Below are 24,961 nucleotides of genomic sequence, written 5' to 3' on the forward strand. Positions count from 1 at the left end.
GCCATGCAGATCCAATTTGAAGAACCTCCATTGATTTCAGTTTTCCATTTTTTTTTTGCTGCATTAATCCTTTATTGTATCTAAGTAGCACAGACAGGTATTTAAAGTGTAAAATAAATTGGTATGTTAACTTGTGGTTCAGTATTTCAGCAGCAGACCAGCATTTTTCTTTAAACTAAAGCAACTTCAGCTGGACTTCATCACACTCCACAAAATTGTGAAGATAAGTTGCTCCTTAAAGTCTGTTTTGACCCAACGCTTGACTTGTGCTGAAGTGTAAGATTTGTTGTGACTTATCACAGCTCGACGGCAAAGTTTTGTCTTCAGTCAAAGTTATTTTACAGAAAGAAGTGAGGAAAGTATTTAAGTGCTTGAAAAATTGCAAATTTTGCTGGGCATAATATTGAAAAAGATTATTACAACTTGAGTAGACGCAGGGAATAAGAGCGAGGCTCCTTGTAGTGCAGGATTCAGCCTTCAGGTTGTTTTCTTTGCCTCTGTTTCAGTCACTGCACCAAAGAGCCGCACGAGTCCTGCAGGCTGTGCTTTTATTTTGTTGTGCACTTACATTTGAAATTCTTGAGTTCTGCACAAAATGTGCATTTTTAATACTTGATGTGCACGCAGCGACAGCTGATAACCCCCCCCCCACCCCCAAAGTGACCACAGTTGCAGAAGCCTTGGTCTCCTCTGGCCTGGCCTGGATTTACTCAGGCTCAGAACTCGAGTTGCGCCCTCGGGAGCCGAACAGAAACCGGTTTTAAATGAGGTTAGCGCTTTAGACGCTCAGTTTGCGTGGCCAGCAGCTTCTCCCACAGATCCAGCCTTTACCCATCTGCCACTGACCCGCGTTTTGCCAAAAGACCAAGTGTGGGTTGTGTCTGGCAGATTACTGTGTGGTGACATAATGATTTTGTCCCACATAAGGCTGATTTGACATGCTCGGCATGCCTCTCTGTTGCTTGCAGGCGTTGCAGCATCTCAAATCCTGCACTCTGCCTCATTAATGTCAGACACATCAGGAGACACTTCCTCACTTTTGGTGTGCATTAATGCGTGTGCACGTGCCCAAGCATCCATAAAATGTCTCCTTTGTTTTTTTCTGTATGTCGTACTGTCTATTGTAATGCCGCTCTTATTGTGGTTTCTGCTTTTTGTTCTCATCTGCATGATTTTTGTACTTGCTATCCATTATTCATGTTTTTTCCACACACAACTTGCTTCTTCTCTCTTTTCAGCTTTTTTTCTCTCCCCCTCCTCATGTTAAGCTTTTATTTTCCCTACAGCTTCCCTTCTGTGATGACTGTGAGCGGCTCTTTGATGTAACGCTGCAGCCCAGCCCAGCTGTCTCAACCAGGTGAGCTGGGATTTATTCTAAGATTGTTAATAACAGTTTAAAGTACTTTAAATCCCTTGAATACTCTCCATTGCAATGACTCGACATACACAACTTAAATCCTCTCTGATTCTGATTCTAACCAAAAAGAGGTGACAAAGAAATTTTAAAATAATAGGCACTTTTTGTCTCTTTAATAAAACCAATATGTCAATCAAACATCATTACAGAGTAATGTGATTTTAGATGCCTAATAAGGCACAACAAAATGAAACTTTAATCATCCCCATTGGAAGATTGGGCAGTGCAATGTAACAAAAAAAATGCAGCAATGCAGCATTGCTAAAGAGGAAAACTTGGCTTCTTTCTTCTAACAGATACATAATACATAAAAACCTACATAATGAGAGTCAAATATTTTCCGATTTTATATCCATGCTACTATATAGATTCTTGCTCGGATGTCCAGGCATTTTCTTCCTTCATTTTCACCTCTACATGAACCTCTTTCGTATGTTTTATCCTCTATCAAAGCAGCGATCAGGAACAAAAGATAAGAGGATGGAGGCAAGACAGATAAAGGGAGTAAATCTTTTCAGGTAACAGTGGCAGAAGTGAAGGTGAGATGGAGGCTGCCAAAAACAAGTCTGCTCCCCTGTCTTATCCTCCAATCCCCCCTTTACGCATTCATGTCCTCCTCACCCCCTCCACCTTGTGCATCTCCTTGCGGCTCGCTTTCATCTGTGCTGCACTATAAACGCAGCTTCTTTCCATTTCAAAGCGCATACCTGTAGAGTCTGCTCACTCTTTCTGGCCTCCCGTCCTCATCAGATGCAGGCCAGACCTTGGCCACTGTGCAGGGATGAGGGCTGGGCGACACATCCGCATGTACAGCAGGACCGGAGCATAGATCAGAAGTGGTGGGAAGTTAATGAATTTAGTAAAAATAAACAAGCTGAACATTCTGAATCAACACTGAACAAAAGTTAGGGGCCCCTACAGACAACGTCTGCTGTGATGTGGGGGAGTGCTGTCTTGTTTGTACTTCTGGGTTTGAGTGTATCTGACTTTCTTGTTTCTGTCATTACAGTGCATCTGTGTATGAGTTAATTTGTTGGGGTTTCTGTTTTTTGTTTTGTTTTTTGCAACTTGATTTTTCATTTGCATATAAGGCTTTTTTTTTAAAAAAAACTTTTGTAAGACACTTTGAGTGCTTTCTGAGTTTCAGCCAGCTTCACCTAGTGATGTGTTTAGACCAAAAACAAAATCATTTAAAAAATCAATGGCAACACTAGAAATTGGAACTGGTAATTCACATTGCACACATTTGAAGTGTGCAATGTGTTTACACTAAAAAGGCAAATCACTCGCGTGTCTGTATGTTCAAAAAGTTTAACTTCAGCAACAAGTTGGCTTTACTTATTTTTTTGTCTTTTTCTTAGTTTTACCTCTTTATGGCTCGTTATCAAGCACCTGCTGCCTGTGCTCACATTCATTAGGACACAACCGGATGGAATCCCGAATGGTTTGGTGTGAAGCAAGCAGATGTTTTGTCTCCTATATTGTTTTCTATCCATATTCATGATTTAGCTCTTCAAATTAAAGCCCCTAACTTTGGCGTCAAAGTCTAACAGACTGTTGGGTTCTTACTGTATTTGGATTGTGCTGAACATTGTTGCAGAATGGTGCTGGAAATGGAGACGTGTTAAATCGAGACAAAACACAGATAGTACTTTTGAGACAAAGATCAATTCAATTCAAAAAACTTTATTTGTCCCCGGGGGGCAATTCAAGGTAAGAACTTCAGTTGTTTTTAATGAAGATCATACTGATCATAATAGATATCTGGGTTTGATGTTAGACAAATGTCAGAAGAATGTGCTAACTCTGTCAGCTGGTACAACTCGGGGATTGAACCCTTGACCTTCCAATCTGAGTCACAGCTGCTCATCTATAATGACATGAGGCATGTACTTTTTGCTAAATTGTCTTCCATAAAAGCGGATCTCTTCTGGTTGGATGATCATGAAAACGATGAGCTGCGCTTTAGAAGAAGAAACTTTTTCAGAGCAGCTTTTATCTGCAAAGCCTGGGGGTCAAATTTAAGACCCGGCTGTAAAAAACATGAAACTTTATAGCGACTTCTAATGTCCTGTTGGACCACTGCAACTGCATTTCTCGTGTCTTGTTAACGAAGGAGGGTTGGGCATGACATGTAAATAAAATTTAATCAATCAATCATCAATCATGAAACCAACATAAGGGAATGTGTTGTGGCAGTTGCAGTGTGTTCACCTCTATTGACTACAGTAGGAAATGGATTTGAAGGATGATAAAGAGACAAAAAAGAAGCAGAGAGGCAGCCAGAGTGATGAGTGTAAAGGATTATTCTCCACACAGCATGGCAGGTTAACAATGAGGCTGATTTGATGGAGTGTGCAGTCTGACACATGTATCCTTTGCTTGTTTAGAGTCAATGAATGCATAAACGTGGGAGGATTCCTGCGAAATATTCAAGGAAGTGGGCTGTAATTATTTGTGTGTTAATGCATTTGTGTTTGTATTTATTAAGAGGCCATTTGGCATTTGCAATCCTACTCAGGGGTCCTTTGGAGCATATTGTGTGCGTGTTTGTGCATGTGGGTGTGAATGTTTGTGTGTGTGTAGGCGGTGAAGTGCATTAAAAAACGTTGTCTGGCACTCTCTGACGGGGAGACCTACTCCAAAATAAAACTAGACTTAAATCTGCATGTTGAGGTTTTTTTCTTTTTCTTTCAGAGTTAGCTCCTTTAAAGAAATCATTTGCATATTGATTGTTCTTCTGATAAAGCTGAGTGTAAAAAGTAACATTGTTTACTGGAGCTAAGGGACTCACATTGAGCTCTCATGGCATATATGAATATGAATCCTTTGTTGCAAACCTTACTTATTGGCTGGGAACAAATTTGACGGCTTACCAACTTTAATCCTGTCTCATATTTACGCCTTGTTGTTTTATGTTTTCCTATTTATTTCTTATATACATGTTGTGGCAAGATAAGCATTCCCTGTCCTGTACTTCTACAGCAAATGAAATTGAATTGCGAGGATGAAATGAACGGCTGTGTAGGATGAATGTGAGGAAAAAGGAGGGAGTGAGATTAAAGGGGAGGAGAGGAGAAGGATTAGTAGAGGGCAGAGTGAAAAAAAAAGAGAGAGAGAGAGAGAGAGAGAGTATTGCTCTACCAGGTGAGCCATGAGGTGAGCTCAAGCTTTCAGAGATTATAACACGTAGGGCCACAGGTCAATCTCGGTGACACATTGTTAGAAACTCCGGGAGGCTTTTTCACCTCCTGCAGCTTCATCACCGCGGTGACCTGTTGTCCGATTTGGGCCTCATTACCTGTTCCTAGATCAGCATGTCCGGAAACAAGCTGCTGAGGAGAGAGGGCAGTGGTTGATTGGACGGATGCTGCATGAGTGTTGGTAGAAGGTGGATGGAGCGGGATTAAGAGGGGAGTATGAGGAGGATGGATACAAAAAAAGAAAAGAACTGTGGGATCTGTGGGAGACCTTTTTCAAACTGAAAGCTGCGCTGATTTGACTTTTTGTAAAAAAAAAAAAAAAAAGAGAGATTGGTTTCACAAACCATTTATTGGATTTTTGACAGCTTGGAACAAGGTTTAAAGAAAGTAAATCGACTAAACATATTATTATGCTATTTCATGGCATCTACAGGGGGTGGTATATATCTGTATTTTACTTAAAGCTCCAGTGACAAAATTTTACCCGTTTGTGAAACAGACTGAAATAAATACTGATGCCTCTATATGAGCTTTGAACGCAAACAAGAGCATCAGCGAGTAGGTTAATTATTTCTTTTAAGTTATTTTTTGTGTTTCTACTGCAAACGCTGCCACTGGGTAGGTGGTGTATGAGGAGGTTAATTTAACAACCAGATCACAGTCAGTGAATGGACAGTTGAAAGACAGCTGTGATTTATTTTGTCAGAAATGCTTCATATGCATGTACAGGACGAGATTAGCAAAGAGATGAGATTTAGTGCTTTATCTACAGGGGGCGCCAACATGGTCACAAACCAGAGTTCCTTACAGGAGCTTTAGGATACCCTAGGATGCCCTTTCTGTGACACTCAGACTTAATCTCACCCTTTCCAGCTGAAGTGTTTAATCTTCAAAGATCCCCTGCTGACATTATGCATGAAAGTATCCAATTGGAATACTTATTTATATCTGGTGGGTTTTCCCATAAACGACTTCAATTACAAATTTGTTAACAGACATTTGCAACTTTTATCTCAATAAAAAAGGAAGATATATGAATGTTTATGTTGAAAAAAATACAAACCTGTTTAAACATACATTAAACAAACAAGCAGAGCACAATTACATGATCCAGCAGATGTTTAGCAAGATAAACAAATACATACTATACAAATAAATACAACCAACTTTTTTTTCTTCCCTTTTTTAACTTTTGTTGACCGCTATAAACTTCACCAATAGTACAATCAGTTATATACGGCTTTTTGTCAGTGACATGATTGTCCACTTGTCTTACATTCCAACATAGGGAAAGAAAAATCCAAACAAAGAATTGATCCACTTATGGAATCCCAATGCAAACATGCATCTGTACATTTTATTGACTCCATTACCTTGTGATTACAGGTCATTTTGGTGTGTCTTCTCCAGATCTTGATGTGCTACCTCATTATCTCACGATGTTAGAGCTGGCTTTCCCAATATAACAGATTCATTTATCACTTTGTCTCGAGACAACAAAGCTTGTTACCGCGTTAGTTTTCTAAACTATCGCTAAACTAAACAATACCATGCTGCCATTGATCACATTAATGAGATGGGTTTTAGCCTATCTTTTGCGTTTGTTTGTGCATTAGTTGGGATACGAGATATTATATAATACAATATATTGAAATGTTTGAAAAACAACTAGATCTATCATTTGTTATCAAAGGAAAGTTGGAGCTAAATATTTTTACTCGGGTAATCTGCAAAACATCAACCATAGAGTCACGAAATCTAACTATTTCAAGTCTCAAACTAGTATTTGAGAAAAGGAAAAGTCCAGCAGATGAACGTGAAAAAAATCCCTTAAGTGTCAGACTCTGAGCATCATTGTGCACAGAGAAGCTCAATCATCCAGTTCAAGTAACAACACGAAAAATACATTTGTGGCTGGAGGGGGGGATTTAAAAAATGGATTGCGGGTGTATTCTTAATTTTTTAGTGAGAGCTGGCCAGTTGCTTTTCGACATTTTCATGTTTTCAAACATAACTCAGGGAGTCAATGGCGTACTTATCGTGGACTATTTTCAGCTTCGACATAATGGCCTCTGAGTATTTCCTGCACCAGGGCGGTGTTTCGACTGAAAATAAACCTGAGTACCCGTGTTTATTGTAGTGACTCACTGATGTATTCTGTATAGTTTTTAGACCATAGCACTTGATGCCACAGAGGAAAACAATGCTTTCAGATCAGGGTTTGACTGCACATGATGCTTGTTAGGAAATACCGTATGTTGTCTATTCAGTCTGTTATAATACTTTAAACTTTGAGAAACATAATCACTTTGGCAAACAGTGCTACATTATTTTTCTGCATGCCAATTAACAGTGTCGACCTCATACAGCCTGTTGTTTATTTTTATCTGATCCCTGCAGGTTAGTTTGAATCTTTGACCAATGTTCCTGGATGGCTTTAAAAAAGCCATCAAATAGCTACATTCTTCTTTTTAAATCAAAACTCTGCACTTACCTGGAACACAAGCCAAAACTACTGTCCATGCACATGCCATTATATTTATCTCTTTATTTTACTTATTGTTCTGCTTTTGCTGGCCCTCTTTATGACACTCTTTCTCTGCATGAAACACTCATAAACTCTCAACTTTAATATACTGAAAACATATTTTTGATGATACTTGTAATCATACTTTCAGCTATCTTGTACTAGAATATCCTCAGGGTCAATACGTTCTTATATTTATATTATTATATATTATTTATATTATTATATTATTTATCTAAATTTGATACAATTTGGATTCTCAATCTTTTTTGAAATAACATCTTCTCCATCGTGTTTGTGTGTACGCTGAAAAAAACCCATGTGAAATTTAATTAATCTTTTAACATATTCACAAGCACTTTTAAACACATATTGGGCCTTTTTCCCCATTTGATAGGATGTGCAGGAGTGAGTTGGGGACGAGTTTGGGGGTTGACATGAAGGAAGGGGGATGTTTGTGTGCATTTGTTTGTGTTTGAGTCTTTGTTGGGACAGAATTATGTATAGCAAGCTATATTATTCAGGATTCTGATCAGGACTTCCTTTTCTGTGTGCTGCCATAGTTTGTAACTATGCAGCAAATCAAACATGGATTTGCAGTTGAAAGGCAACGTGTAGGACTCAAATGTAGGACTTTCATACAGATATCTGGTTATAAGGATAAGTGAAAGCTAATTCGTTGCTGGATGGCCACTTATTGGGTTTTGGTAGCAATTTGTCGAAGCGTTTGACATTTTCTGCTCTTCATTCAGACTGTTTTTTCTGCAAAGCGCTGAGGGTCAATCAAACATGAACATTTTCTACAAAGAGAGTTTAATATTTTGTATTCTTACACAGTATCTGTCAACAGATACTTTTTTATAGAGCAGTATAGCCTTCAGTTTTTGTAATCTGTACATGTGAAAAAGTGAATGAAAAATTGGATTTTTGCAAAAAGACCTCAATAAAAAATGTGTATATTGTGCATCAGTATTTTTTTAATCATTTAGCCTAAGTACATTGAATAATTGGCCTTGGCTGCTATGAACACTGAATCACTCTTTATTTGTTCTTTATTCATGAAAGGCCAGCAGATGAAAACTTCTTATAGAAATATTTTACATTATTCATGACTGCAAACATCCTTGTGATTTAATGTTTTCTTTGCTTAAGATTATAGTGATTTTAAAGCAGAAAAAAAACAACCCATTAATTCACGCTGCCTCCTGAGAACTGTCTGGAGTTTCTTCGTCTCCATCTCTTTAATGGGATTCCTTTACTTTATATTCTCTGGCGCTCACACAGTCTCAGACCACCTGTTTGATCAGCCTCCAGTGGTGTGAAGGTGCAGCCAGCTAAGACCAGCCTGGGCAGAAGGCAGACGGGAGACCTGATATGATTGTCCCTTTTGGAATAGACCATGATATCTGTGCACTGACGAAATCGGCTGCAACGCTGCTCAAACACACAGTTCTCCCACCATTACTAATACTAATTAGCTTTTCCAGGAAGCTTTCATCTCAGTTGGATTGATGCTGTTTCTTTAGATTGACACTCTCAGATTGCAGGGTTGCCTGGAGGTAGAAAGGCTGATTAATAGCTTGTGTCTGGATGTAATTAGTGTGTTCCCCGTTATGACTGCTGAGGGACTCTCCAGCACAGCACTAAACCCCAAGTTGTTTAAGGTTTACAACAGGTTGCTTTACAGACTCAAGAGGAAGCACACATTTCTGCTGTCTTTGGGCACTGATGTGAAAATCATCAGCAAACCCTTTTGTTTGACTGTTTTTGCACAAAAATGAAAGACGAAACTTTAACAAAGGCTTTGCGGCCATGCTAGCGGTTTAGATATTTGGATGTGAAAACTCTGTTGTTCTTAACTTCACCGCCGTCCTCATTCATGCACAGCCTGCTCCAACCTCCACGTCAGTGGCAAGGAAGTGCAGATAACAGCAACGAGAGGAATGCAAAGGAGACATCCTTCCTGCGTATTATCCCATATGCTCTTTTTTTCAAGTGTCTTGAGATAATTGTTATGAGTTGATGCTATAAAAATAAAGATTGATTGATTGATCCAATAGTTATTGAGAACTTTTACTGAACAAATGTCATGAAATATCAACCTGAAAAGATACCGGAGAATCTTAAAATTGGCCTGCTTCATCCTCCGGGTTGCCACAGTTTTACCACAATTCAGATGAGGGGTTATCAAGCTATTTAAGTGAAGCAAATAATGTTGATCTAATGGTAATACTACAACTAGTTTGTCAGATTATCACCAAAAAGGTCAATGGGCATCAATCTGAGGTGACCAATGTCTGCATACAATCCCACTGCAATAGAACTTGAAATTAAACCACATTTTGTCAACCTTCTGTTGGTTCTACAAGACCTGTGTGAATCCCATCAACATGAGCAGGCCTTTTCCTTGTCAGAGGATCATCAGAAATCTTGAGTTTTATCCTCTGGGTAACACAAAGATGAGAGCCAACTTTTAATGGAATCCATCCAACCGTTGATGAGATATTCCTGTCAGGACTGAAGTTGGTGCACTGTCTGACTGGCTGTCATTGCTTTTCCTGCTGTGATGCCACTCGAGTGGCTAAAAACCATACGCACGGTGTCTCCTCCACCTCGTCTCCAGCTGCTCTTCTCTTTAAATGACACTAAGCATCATTTTCAAAACAACATAAAGAGCCATCAAATTACCCCAAACAGCTTTAGCAGTGCATGAGACAAGTCTCTAAAAAGGACGCTCAGTCTGCTGCTGACTGATTTGGTTATTATCAGATAGTGAAATATGGAATAGAAAAAGATAAGTGATGAACTTTTAAACCGACAGTAAGCATCGTTCTCAAAGATGACTATTAACACTGGTTATGGGGCTTTACAGCTCTTGATTTTCAGGTGACAGTATTTGAGCTAATTTCTGTCACCCCACTTTGTCCCTCTTTCAAAGTTAAAGGGGGAGATTATTATTAATAATTGATGTCTACACTTTTAAAAAGTCATACCAAGAACAGGATCCCAGTTTGTTCCTTAATCAGAGGCACTGCTTGTCAACAGGCAAGGTAGGTAACAGCTTGGGGACCAAGGCAAGTAGGGGGCCCCCCCAACGACTGAAAAACTTTAAACCACAGCAATACCTCGAATGTGCAAATTTTGCAATGAAAGTAGAAAACCTTCCTAATAGGTCCCCATCTGACAGCCCTGCTAAGTGTTGCATGCATTATTTCCATGAAATGAATAATAAACAAACAGATGAATGTTGGCCCAGGGCCCTCACAGACCCGAGAAGCGCCCCTGTCCTTGATGGCGTCTACTTGTGATGCTTCAGAGTATTGCTATCGCGTAGAGCCATGAATTAAAAAGAAAAGTCATCAGAGACTGACTGCCTTCTGAAGAAGAACAACAAGCTCATGAATGTATTTTTTTTTTATCGGATTTCTCCCTTCATTTGTGAAATTTCCAATCCAGAGGCCTTTTAAATTTGACAGCCGGTTTTAATTCTAGACACAAAGTCGATTCATGTCTCCAAGTCATGGGATAATGATTTGAGCTCAAATCAATCATTCAGTTTTATAGCAGCAGAAGAAGCCAAATGCCACTTTGTTTGTTGGTTATGCAGCTTTAAGTGTTAGCAGCCGATTAATTCAAGCCTTTTTTTCCTGCAGAAGATCCTTGTTTTTTGTTCTGTAAGTTACAAATAATTACGTTAAGAAATTCTGGCTCTCAGGCCAATTATGAATCCTTGTGCCCAATCTAATTTGCGGTTTTAAGAAGTTTTAATTGCGTGTTTAAATTACAACTTCAAGTCAAAGTTGTTTGCTCATTATGCAAATATGGTAACCGTATCAGATTAAGAAAAACACAAGCTCTTGACAATAAATGTTGGAGATAAAAAATGTGCAAAAGGTCTGAGGATGGATTAAAGAGATGATGGATGGTTTTTCAGGGGGTAAAGGAGTGCAGGTGAAATAATTAGAGGACAGAGAGAGAGAGAGAGAGAGAGAGAGAGAGAGAGAGAGAGAGAGAAAGAGAGAGAAGAAGAGCAGAGATGTGAGGAAGAGATAAAGGTAGCAGAAGAAGAGGTGAAGGACAGAGAGGAGAGATAAGGTACAAAAATGAGAAAATGGAGCTACAGATACAGTGAAGTGAAAGTGAAAGCGTGAAGAGGTTTTGTGTGTCATATTTGCTTCATCATTGGTCTGAAACAGGATTTTGACCTTTATGTCACATCTCCTCTCTCTTCCGCATTTCTCACACAGAGTTACTCGGGGTAACCGTGCAATAATGCCTAAAATGTAAAAATCAAAGTCAACATTTATAGTCCAAAGTGGCATATCCTCCATGTGTGACGGTTGTTAAAGTGGTGATGCAGAAAATCTCTGATTATTCTTTAATGACTGTTCTTGTCTTTGCTGCACTGGAAGTTTGACTCTGATTCCCAGATATTACATGTTACTGTGTCTGCTGTCAGGCCTTTTGTTATTGTTGAAACTGAAGGTCTGTTTTGACTGTCTGTTTTTCCAAGGTGGTTATTACTGTCAGTGCCCAATGAAAACAAAATGTGTGAAGAAGAACTTGGTTTTCTAAACGGGGTAATGATTTAACAATTTATTTGATCAAATTGTTGGCTAGATTATTACTTTTTTTTAATACTTGTCATTTTCCAAACACAAATGTCAACTTTTACAGCTTCCCAACAAACCAAACTGAGAGAATTGCTGCTTTCTAAAATATAGGGTATTGACCTATTATGCAAACACACGCACAAAAAAAAAAAAAAAAAAGAAAATCAAAGATTTAGATGACCTGGCTTCTGTTTTTAATTATTTATGATCTGCTGTTTTGGACAATGTATTATACAATATTTCAAATTAATAATCAAGAACATTCTCTGCAGATTATAATACTACTGCATCATTTATATGCATGCACTCTCAGAATGTTACACTCTGAATTCTCTGTTGTTCTTCAGTATAAAAGGATGCTCATGTATGTGAGCTATTTAAGGCAGCTTAATGCATGCTTTCTATTTGAAGTGTATCTATTCTACCACTAGATTTCATGTGTACACATGGTCAGAGCTGTGCTTTTATTCACACACAGTCCTAAATATAAGTACAAGATAAATTCCACCCTCTATGCACTCGTTGCACACATATGTGTTTGAAGTTAACAAATAAGGCCCCAAGACCTTAAGCTTTAATTACGACAGTCTAGGATACACTTTAGTGATGTTTTGTTCATCTACAGGCCTCCAAGTCATTTAAATTGCAACAGAAATGCAATGTACAGTTAAGTTTATCAAAAAAAAAAGCAGTCAAGTATGTGACAATAACCAAGTTAATTCCAGATCAATTTTTAAAAAAATGGAGCCAACTGAAAATTGTTCAACATGCTGTGATGAACTTGATGTGCAGCAAAAGCTAATGTTGGAAAGAGGTTGGGGTTTCACCATTGTTTTTTTTTGTTTTGCAACAGCACTTTTCTTGTTTTTAGAAAAAAAAATCATGGTTTGGTTTACGTAAATACAAATGAACTGGACATACACGTGATATTTAGCTGTGTACAATGCATAACTAATGCCAGCTTCAGACAGGAGTCTTTAGAAGGACGTTCAATCGGAGAAAAACAGCCACACATTTATCTGGTATAGTCTTACTATGATCAAATATGTCTTGTTCAAGAGACTTGTGGCCAAGAACAGCAGTGCCTTTTGGACCCTATCATCACCTATCACGTCATCCCCAAAGCAAAACGTTCCCATTCTCCATTGCGTCGTCTACATGCTTTCAGACAATGTAGATATTCCCACATTTTCAATTTTGATGCTTTGGGCTACTTACCAACCTGCCATATACTGTTCATCTGGCAAGTAAGAACTGGCTGATAATGTTTTACCTATTTGTGAACCCAAAAGTCAGAGCTCATCTTTTGGTATCCTTAGTATGGGAAATACTGGGTTGTAGCCTAACCCAGCAGTCCCTGGACTTCAGAATGAAGCAGACAGAGAAAAACATTGACGAGCTTGTTTTATATTGCGATAAATACAGACGCAGCTGTAGATAAAATGTGCATACGTTCAAAAAGATGCTAATTCAACAAGAATTAGAGATTAACATGTTCAGTAAATCTCCATAAACCTTAAAAAAAAAGACAGTTGACCTGGTCAGGCTGAAGTACTGTACAAGAGACGAGGCTTGAAACAGCAGGGTGGTAGCCAGCTTCAGTGTATCAGCCTTCCGGCGTTGTAGTGATAGATTTACACAGTATTCAATCTCTGACCTTTCAGTCTTGCCAAAGCAGCAGAGGACGCCCACATTTCTCTCTCTCTCTCTCCCCGTCTCTTTCCTCTTTCTTTTCATCTCTCTTCTCATCCTTATTAGTCTCCCTTTCAGAAGCTATAAGCAGCATGTTGCACCACGTTGTGTTCATTAAAGGGGAGTTTGATCTGATTTAACCATTGAAACTCACTGGAAGACCAACAGAAAGACTGGATGCATGCAAGAGTAAGCTTCGCTGGTGATTTTGCAGATTGTGTCCTGATAGGACTCTATGCAAGCTGAAATCCATACAAAAGCCAGTCTGCAAGGAAAAAATGAGGAGAAAAATCCCTGAATCCGACTCCATGGCAGCCTGTAATCACAGCAGCTTTTCCATGAGGTATAAAAAACAAAATAGCCGTTTATTTCTTGCCAACTGGGGTACTTCTACCTGGTTTTATTGCTCCCATTTCTATTTTTCTGCCTCAGCTTTGCCTCTTTCACATGGACCACCATCATAATTTATTGCTCTTCCCACCTCCCTGCTCATCCTCACCCTCTTCTTCCTGTCTCCATACCTTTGGTGCCACTCTCTTACTTAAAAGCATGGCTGGGTGGAAACTCTCTTCCCAGTACCAGTGACCCAATTACTCTAAGTTGTCCCTCCCTGGTAGGATGTAACATTGTCCCTCCCCGGAGACTCAGCCTGCAGCACATGGACGATCCATCACTCTCCGCTGCTGCCTCCCTCTCACCACATTTATTACTGTCAGACGCACACGTATACGCACAGATAGGCTCATAAGACGTATGCATTCCCCCACATAAACTGATGCCCCCAAATGCTCTCCAAAAGAGACATATACATCAATTAAAGCAAATGCGTGCATAATATGCATGGATTTAATATTTCATACATTTTTATACACATACAGTATCACAGGTGGTCGCCTTGACACACATGCTGACAATTATTTCTTTTTGCTCTGACATCTCATCACACCTCCACTCTTTGTTTGTGTAATCTTGTCTGGGTTTTTCACAATCCTGCCATTAGATTTTGATAAAGGGGGCAGGCGGCATGAAGGCTGCGTGCAACCATTAATTTGCTGAAATCACCCACTGCTGCTGCAGGAAAAAAACCTCCTGTTCAGAATTTGTGTTGGCAGGTAGCATTGTTTTTAAAAGGTTTCATTAATCTCTTGACAAGAAAGCTGCATATTTACTACAATATCAGATTCAACCAACAGTTCTTTTATTACATATTTACAAAATGATAAGTGGAAGATAGTCTCTTGATTGTTGAATCTTAGCCTGAAAAACTAGAGAGTCTGGGCAAATTTACTTTCGTCGTTACAACAGAAAGAGGCACAGCACTGTAATAATACAACAAGATTTTGCAGTGGCTTCCTATCACTGCCTCTTTTTAAAGGTATTAAAATGGATAGGAGCAGGGATACTCCACTGACATTACCTTTTACTCTGCAGAGGAGGGTTACATAAAATCTGATGGTGGGAGCTGTTATGACCACTTCCTCGATTCGGGATAATCCACTTAGCTCCGTTGCCTAAAAGGTTATAACACTGTCGAGTGTCCAGATGCCATTCCTAGTTAGCCTGTAAGCAAATCCACTGATTTTGTTCAAGATTTACTTCATTTTTTTAACTCTCACTTGTTCCCTTCAAATAATCTGGTTGAGTGCAAAATTGTAGTCCAATCCAACACTCAGCCATCTGGTGTTTTTCCCAAACCCTGCTCCCTTTTGTAGGAAACATAAAGGGGCTTAAACCACACATTACTAGCTATTAGCATCAAGTAGCACACTTGCACTTTACTACAGCAGCAACCTTTAGTGTCAATGGTGAAGTCACTAAAATCACAGTCCCTCCAGTGTCCAATATGCCAGTTCCAAAAGCCACATATGTTCCATTAACACCCATGTTAAAAAGCTTATTTAACAGAAGGAAAGACATTTATAAAGCAGTTTGAAAATACAGTTTCTTGTCTGAATAGCTAATATAATCGGCAGGATTGAAGGCTAATATCCACCTCTTTGCCTGTTTCTAGGCTGGTTTGAGGAACCTTTATCTAACATGGGGAATGCCATTATCAGGCTTCAAAACTCCACTTTAGAACCAATGAGGGACTTCTACATCCATGTCTTACACAGTCCATGACTTCCCTTCAGCATCTTCCTTAACTAGCCAATTTTTGTCTTCTATGTCCTTATCCACCAAGCTACAAATTGCAATCCATTAAAGTGTTTCCCATCTCAGGGGCCTCAGGCTGCATGTAGTGAATTACGCCAGAAGTAGAGTTGTTTCCCTTGAAATGTATTTCACTTACTTTAGGGGCTGGGGCTTCTGAGGGAGCACAGATGGGAAGGGTTCATACTTTGCTGTTGCTGACTTCAAACATTGACAATATTTCTCAAGAATGGCTTTCCATGCTGCTGCCCATTACTCAATCCTATTTGTTTGCTATGGTTCATCCTATTTCTCAGCTACCTTGTAAATTTGATAAAACCTAATGGATGACATCAGGGGAAGCAACAACAAACAAGAATTACTTAAAAGGTGCTAAATGAAGCTGCAGAAATGCAACTGAGGGATATTTTGCAGGTCGGTAGAGCCCCTTTAATATTAGAGAAGGGTTTGTGATTTGTTTCACACAATTTGATAACCTTTTCACCCCTCTCCATTATAACTCGATGTACTTGTTTAATCGTTTTTGCTAAGCAGCTCAGACAGGCCTCAGTACACAGGCTCATCAATGGTATTAGGACTACATTGTGTGGAGGACACAGCCCTAACCCCAGCAGAGCATGAACACACATCGGTGACAGTTTGTGCATGTTAGCCTTTCTCAGCAACGAGCAACTCTGTCAAATCAGCAAAGGAAGGAAGATTAAAGAGAGAAACATGATTTTCTCAAAGCAGGAAACTAGACCAGTCAATAAACACTAATAGATTGATGTAGACAACAGGGGGGACGGAGCTCCATCCCTAACTCTGGGCATTAGTTTAATGATCAGAAATGCTGAAACAGACTTCGATTTAGTTCAGCCAATGCTTTGCCTGCTGGACCTCTAATGGCTCCAAAGTAGGTTTGTACTTCTGTGTCTCAGAATGTGTGTGTGTGTGTGTGTGTGTGTGTGTGTGTGTGTGTGTGTGTGTGTGTGTGTGTGTGTGTGTGTTTCTGTCTGTAACTCTCTCTCTCCTTCTCTCTATGTGCCACTTCCCCTCTGGCTGTGTGGCTTCTTATGCTCCTTGTGGCTCACAGGCGCCATTGTGATTGACAGCTGCTGGGGAGGGAGGCGGAAATGTTATCAACCCATCTGACAATCAAAGCCTGCTTAAAGTTGCAGCACAGAGCCAGCGACAGGAAATAGAAGCAGGAGGAAATGTGTATAGTTTAATGTATGATGCATGGTTTTTCTGCTAAAGAATGTTGTCAAATAACACTCTTCCCCCCCTTTGCACACACTGTAAATAATGTGAGCACCTTGAGGGATCCAGTGTCAAGTGTATCATGGCTAAAATGGCTCAGATATAATGTAAAACAACCCATTTTTGTTCCGGAGGTAGACTGATGTCGAGGCCCCAAGGAGAGAGGAAGTTCCTGCCTCATGTTCTCCCAGCATGGCATCTGTCCAAGCAGGTGGGCTGGCTGATCCTTGAAAATATGTCCCTCTGAGAATAACAGTGGATGAACCAGGGGCTGTGGCCAAGAAAACCTGGTTATTATTCTGGATATCAACTCCATAAATTCTTTGCAAATGTGTCCTTTGCTGCAACTCCCTCTCTTTTTTTCTTCTGAATCCCGGTTGTCCTCCTTACCTGTCATGGCTTCCTGCAGCTAAACAATGAATTCGGCAAATTCCTCCTCCTTTGTGGATGCTTTCCATGGACCAGCATAATGAGCTGGAAATGTTCCACATGGTTCTCGGGAAGGAGGAAGTTATGCTCCATCCATGAGCTAGCAGTCTCAGCTTAGTGCCCAGGTAGAGCTTTGGTGGTGTTAAACTTAAAATACGTGCTCAGCGAAATATTCTCTCATCTGTAAAACATTTTTTATATATTGTGTGTATGAAGGTTATTATCTGCCCATTGCCCCAGAAAAACGACAGCCTACAAATGTTGGTGCTGCTAATAGTTTGTAAATCAGCTTCCAGTAACGACTCTTGTGACCTATAAAGTCTCATATTTTTTCATGTTTGGCCACCGATCAAACTGCTGTAATTGACAACTTGATGGTGAGAATAGGTTGTCTAGATTTGAGGCAACTGTAGCGAGCCAACTTTTTATCTATCCAAACAATAACTGGCCCCAATGACCTCAACTCTATCATTCCTCCATCTAATGCAAAAAAAGAGCTGCTGCCCAACTAGTTTAGTTTCATTTGCCTCCAGCTGCCACTACTAAAAGCAAGTCACACAAATACAACAATGAAGGCCATAAAACGTGTAAAAAAAAATGCAGAAAAAATTTGGCCAAAACACTCAGGGGATTACTCCTGTCAAAGTTTAAGCCATTTGGTCAAAAACTCTCAGAAGCATTCACATGTTGTGGGAAGGTCTCAGCCAAAGAAGGATTCTAATGTGGATTTGCTATGAGCTGAAAAACACACAAGCCTGCAAACTTTGTTGGCATAGAGCATGTGTTCAGAGATCAACTTTATTGGAAGGCATGGGCCAATATTTGGAACCTAGAAAATTGGACACAGAAACAGAATCTCCAAATGTTCTTGTCTCACAAATAACAAACAAATCATGATTATGCCTGTTGGCCATAAGCCCAACTTTCACAGACTTGAGCAAGAGAAGCAAGCTGGTGCCTAGATTACTGCACCATAAGTCTAGATGGTTCAGAGACTTCAGGGTAGGAGAAACCCCATCAGTTTATAATGTTTCGTATTGCTCTTTGATTTTAAATGACTAAAGCTGTCAATTTCCAATATAAAGGCCCGGTGTTGAAAATGTGCTCTGCTTTGCTTTACTATTTCATTGTATTTTTTATTTCTTACAGCTTGGGATACAGGTGCATTGATAATATCAACATATGTGATTGAAATGTTGTGCTCTAACTTGTGTGAATAATTAACAGGGAACGTAGATGTCCTTGGATGTTGGCATCACAGATTGGTTGTAAAAACTTGTTTCACAAAACATTGTTTCCTCTTATTGTCCTTTTTTCAAAAACACATTTGAGTAATCCATACACAATTCAAATGTTCTCTCAATCAGTCTGAAGATGAGAAAATGCTTGTAGTCATGTGGAAAATGTGCCACATGCTATTTATCAGTGGTCTAATTGGGATAGAGGGTGGTCGGCCAATGATGCTAAAAATACTGCAGGATGTTGGTAGAAAGTCGCCCACCATGACGCCATAGCCTGCTAGATCTGACGTTTATCCTCTGGGCGGCTTCTCAAAGGGACCACTTTTGGGTTTTGTTAAAGCCTGGAAGCTTCAAATCACATTGCCAAACATTTTACATATTGGGCCCTCAAGGTGCAACTTACATCCCCAAGCTCCGAGGACTGTGTTGGAACTCACTCTGCTGTCTGAAGACACCTGCAACATGGGAGTAATGGCAAACTCTGGCTGGCTGTACCTCAAAGTGTTTTTAAAAAATACTCTCTTTAGTGGTTCTCTGTGCCTTTCTCTCCCTTCCTGCTGCCCTATGTAAGCCACTGGCTCATTTATGAAAGAAGAAAGACCACACTTAGCATGCTGTGCCCTTCTTTTCAAAGTAGAAAAAGAGATTTCAGAGCAGGTTTCATTTGATGTTGCAAGAAATATGAGCTTAATATGGTTCATTCACTGAAAGTATATGTATTATGCCCCTGTGTGTGTCTTTTCTGTTTTGTATGTGCACCCCAGCGAGTGCGTTGAGCGAGAATGGAAATGAAAGCTTTGCGTGTACTCCCATGTGTGTATCTATCTAAATGTTAGTCGGCCTGTGTGTGCCTAGTGTCACTGTGCTCCTGTATGAGAGCTCAGCAAGACAAAGAACCCATTGAGTCATTGCGTGAGACTCTCATTACAAGCAATAGCTCCTATTTCCAGAGCACCCTCGCTCTCATTACACTCTCACACTGCAGACAGAATATGTCTGACATTTAGTGATTATTCTCTGCCACTGTCTTAGCATGTCCTAGCTCCTCTGCGCTAATCGACTGTGTTAACGAGCAGGTTAAAGACCATGCTAAATGGCATTAATGACGGGCCAGTGAATACACTGACGGAAAAAGAAGCTGTTGCATAAGTGTAGCTGGGTAAGGCTAGCTCAAATTCAGGAAGCGGGTTAAACCAGGAAACCTGGGGGCTTTGTTAACTCTCTGAGGATATAGAGCTCGACCGACCATGATCTCATGGGGTTTTGAAGGGCTGCTGCACCATGTCAGAGTCACAAAGTCTGTGGCAAAGCAATTAACACAGAAGCACTTGATGACCTGAGCTGAATGTAAGGCAAAGGAGCAGAAAAGCAGTGTGACATTTTGTGTCTGAAACGCGCAACTGCCCTGCTCTGCTGTCGAACGTGATAATTTCTCCTGTCAGGATGTGATTATCTGCTCGGGGCTCGTTCTGGTCTTCTTTCCCCTCAAATTATGGTGCTCTGAAAGAAAAAGCCATCAAGACAGGAAGGCGTGATGCCAGAGCCAGCAACACTTTGCTCTCCCTATAAAATGGACAGGCATATTTGTGTCACTATATGTTGATGATTGCACTCTGTTTCGGTCTAACAATGTTTTTTTTGTTTCGCCACTAAGATGGTATAAAGCTTTCCACTTGAATAAGACAAAATCAAGAGGAGTGAAAAAAGTGAGCGAAAGCGATAAAGTGGGAGAGAGTCTCACAGAGACAGAGGGAAGGGGCTGAGCTGACTGTGCCTAGTCACCATGGCAACCCCTTTGACATGCAGCTGCCATACCTGCTGCCAATATTGGAGCTTTGCACACGCATTTATTTAATGTCTTTTAAAAAAAAGAAAAAGATACAGCCATATACAAAACCAAAAAAGCATGTTTTTTGAATAGGTAGGCTACATGTATTCATAGACTGCATGAGTGTGTGAATCTTTTCAGCCTCCCACTATTAATGCATCTTGAGTGCCTGCAGTAATTATGTTTGTAAGCTGGAGTTTGGCAGAAAAGGCTGCTTAAAAGGGAGTTTTTCGACACCTCTATCTGGTAATTACTTTGAGTTATTACCATACTTTAAACTGAGAGGCCCTGGTGTATGCAGATGTGTGTTTTTCGTGAGTGCTTCACAGTGTGCGTCCTTCAAAGAAAAGGTAGGGCCCTCGGGGTAGAACCAAATACAGCTTGCAAAAATCCCCAGTGATTTGCTTCTCAGTGCTAAGGAGTTGATATTTGATGTCAAAGACACTGTCAGTTTTTCAGATGACCAGTTGGTTCTGCCTGAGGGTTGGTAACATCTGTACAACAACCAGTAAAAAAACACCTACGACCTCTAGAACACACACAGGGACTGTAAGCAAAATGGTCATTCTTGCCAGGTTTGCGGAGGTACACATAGATGTAAAATGTAAAAAAAAAAGTGCTTTCACCTGCATAAACATGCACACAATCAGAATCTGTTTTTATTGCCAAGTTCATTTACGAGGAATTTGTTTTGGTATTTTGGTTCCAAAAGAAGAAAGAAAACCCAAGGCTAATCTGACAAGTACTTAAATAAAATACAATATATACAATATAATTAAAAAAATGCTAAATATAAGGAATAATAAAAAAACACGTGTACAAAGGGTGCATGAAAGAGAATAATAGGTGCATGTAGACACACACAGATTTAAGAGCACTCAGCAGGGTGTCAACGCCTTAAAAATAACCTGCAGTGATGTCATTCTCCTCTGGGTTCTGAGCTGCTGTGTTTGTATTTTATTCGAGGTGTTGTTTTCTGCCCCAAGAGATACCAGCAAACCAGAACACACGCACACAAGGCCAAACACATACAGTACATGGACATTCAAAAGTACTTCAACACTGAAGGAGGATTTTGTGCTTTAAAAAAATACCAACCTGCTATAAGATTCACACACACACCGATGAATTTATAATAGTGCTGGTAATAGAAACTCTCCATTCACAAACCTATCTCCCTCCTTATCACTATGACTCTTCACACAGGGATTGAGGCATAGTTATTCATGCAGAGCAATGAGTGAAGTTTCACTTTCTTTTATCTTTCTTTTCCCTTAGGTGAACCAGACAACTTGAATTGAAATGTCAATAATTCCAGACCAAAAGTCTTTTTTAAGTGTGTTGCCACAGTGAATAATCTGAGTCCAGGGAGGAAAAGAGGCAACACGAAATGAATTGGAATAGGGTTTAAAGTGGAAAGGAGAAACAGTTTTTCTTTTGTACTTGCCATGTGTACAGCATGAAAATGCTTGATTCTCCTCAGAACAAAAAAAAAAAAAGTGAGGTCCGAAAAACCAATGGAGGACTTTGTCCCATTCTTCATTCAGCCTATTTGCAAGAAGTGCTACCTGCTAAACCCAAAATAACAGATTGGAGGGTTGGTGGTTGGAGGGATAATGCGGCTTGGACTAAACCGCTTAGGGCCAGTGTCCATTAACAGGTGTAACTTCTAACTCCATATAATACCCATAGTTTAAGACGTGGAAGGCATGCTAAAGCTCACAGAGATGTGATGGGATGAGGGAACTTTTGAAAGTCAGAAAATGATAGACTTTGAAACAAATGTTAAAGATTTATCAGGGTTGACTATAAATTCCTTAGAGAGAAAAAGTTCTTTGAATTCATTTTCGACAAATGACATGACACTTCCTTTGAGACAGGTATGAGTCTTCTGCATAATTTGCATCTGATTGAATAAATAATGACAAGTGAAATTAACAGTTCAGCTACAGCTGCCAATGCAAGGAGGCCAAGAAGCCATTCAGACCAAAATAGGTAGTAATGCCCTTCCCATGCAAGGAACGCCATAAGGCAGGGAGATAAGCCACAACCCCCGAGCCAGCATCAATGCAAGCATGACATTGATTAAGTCAGATATCATAAAAGGAGGAGCAGGGGAGGAGGTGGGTTGCAAATCCGGCATGCAGAGGGAGCAGAGAAGTGTAGGCGGGCTAGAGCAGTTTAAATAAGGCGGCGTAAGAACTATTTAGCCAATAGGATGCTTCAGCAGATCAGCTGGCCACCAGCTGATTAGGCTTGAATGAGATCAGCTGACACGAATTCTAGCCCAATATTAAAGCGTGACTGCGTGACCTGTCGGAACTTACGTGATACTTCAATTTTTCAATACAATTTATAAATGTAAGAATCAAATAAGAAATACAGAGTTATTTGGAGATTGGTGAAAGAATGACATATACTTACATGATTGCAATTTATTGCAAACCAATAAGCTATGAGATACAATCCTGACATTTTGTTGTACATGTGCAGACTAAGTAATGTTGTATGTGTGAGTATGGACAGCCTCAGCTTTACTCATGAAGCTGAGGCTGTTGGGAATTTGTCCAAAGGGTCATCCTCCCAGTGATGGACTCAAATATCGACATTGTTAGTCTAAGCTTAAAATAGGCAATTGCAACCACAAAACAAAGGAAAAAAAGTAGCTGCCATAGTTTTCACCTGAATAGTTTTTGAGGTATGTTGCTTTTCTCTAGATTTGTCAAAATCGGCCAGTATGGTCCCACAAGACAGAAAGCTAACACGCCAGGAGGGTTGTAACCAAACTGCAGGCTGTCTGACAAAGTATTTGCGAAAATATAGGTTTATGAGCTGCAGTTATCACCAGTCAGCGAACAGTCGACTTAGCACATCATTGCCTGAATCTGCTCTTCTTGAATTTGATTCAGAAACTGTTTCTGTTACTTTGGGAAAAAAACATGAACTTAAAAGAAGGAAGGATTTTCTGAGACAACAGCTGCCAAGACCACAACTATCACTACAATATTAACCAAGTTTCCACAGCATACAGTTTCAACAAGAATCGATGACTATAGTACACAACCAGGACATGTTCTTAAATATTTCAGCAACATTTCACCATCATTATTAGAGGTGCATATAGCCTTAAGGAAGCTCAACTATTTCATGCGCTGAGTCTCACCTCTATGCTAGTCTTACCCAGCAATGCTTTGTAGTACTTCTAATATTTCAGATGTTTCCATTTTCTGGATAAAATAGGAAAATATGGATAACTCACCCAACACCCAGTGGCTGTTTAAAATATCTGTTCAATGAGACATTTTATCAAAATTGTATCCCCCTTCCTCCCCCTATAAAGCACTATGTGCTAAGTGCTAGCTAAACGTTGCATGTCATCAGTCCCTGTGATTGAATGTTTACATACAGAGTTGTGAGTTCTTATAGTTGCAAATCATTATTAATAAGTTACCTCCCTAGCACTCTGTGTGAAAGTAAACACATAAATGCATGACATAAAGTCAAATTTCACCATTAGTCGTTTATAGACGTAATACAAAGTTTTTAGAGACTGTACTAGCTGTTCTAGCAAACAACTTCATACCATGTGTCAAATCAACTTACCTCTTCAAAATTTCAAACATTAGCAGTTACGGTTAGAGGCTAAATGGTGCTAACACAGCCGTCTTGAATAGAATAGAATAGAGTGTCTTTATTGTCATAATACAAATTGTAAAATGAGATTACTTGGCTTCACCTTAGAGTGCACACAGCTAAAAACAAAAACCTACAAGAAGAATATAAGAAGTGACTCCAGTTAAGGTAAGGTGGGATATGTTTGGTAGGACTCTTACAGTTAGCAGCATAATAAATTTGAATGGATATAGCAGAAATATCAGATTAGTATTTGCTCTTCCGCCTGACTATGCAAGCCTGTGCTTTGTTTCTTTTGGTCAGTCTTTGTGCCTTGACCATCATATTCATTGTCTTGTTCGCTCCTGTTTTTATCAGCTGATAAACATTGCCAAACTTAAGCCGATTGCTCCCACAGTTCAGATAGAGATCCTTTTTTTCTTCCTGTTTGGATTACTGTAACTCACTTTTTTTTAACTGTTTACAATTAGTACAAAAATGCTCCTCTGAATCACACTGGCTTCCCATCAATTTAAGAATACAATTCAAGATTCTTATTACTTAAAGCCCTGCATGGACAGGCACCAGCCTATATCATCAAACTTTTACGTCCTTACACTCCCAGCAGATCTCTTAGGTCTTCTGTTCAGGGTTTGCTGACGTCCCTCACACCAGACTGAAGACTGAGGGAGATTGTGCTTCTGTTGTACTGCCAACACTTTGGGAACGCTCTTCCTATGGGTCTCAGATTTGGGGGCACTCTTGACTCTTTTAATAAGCAACTTAAGACCTAATTGTTTAACCTTGCTTTTGATTAATCTGTTTTGTGTTGTATTGTAGTGTTGATTTTTTGTAAAGCACTTTGTGACTCTCTGCTCTTGACAGTTGTTTAATGAAGTTATTTTTATTAAAGTTATTATAGAAGAAGTGTACACGCACCGTTTTTTTCCATTCACTACTACTGTTGTGAGTGCATTTAAAATCTATGAAGTAAACCCAAAACAGA

The sequence above is a fragment of the Symphodus melops genome (assembly GCF_947650265.1).
Source record: "Symphodus melops genome assembly, chromosome: 1".
Classification (NCBI taxonomy): domain Eukaryota; kingdom Metazoa; phylum Chordata; class Actinopteri; order Labriformes; family Labridae; genus Symphodus; species Symphodus melops.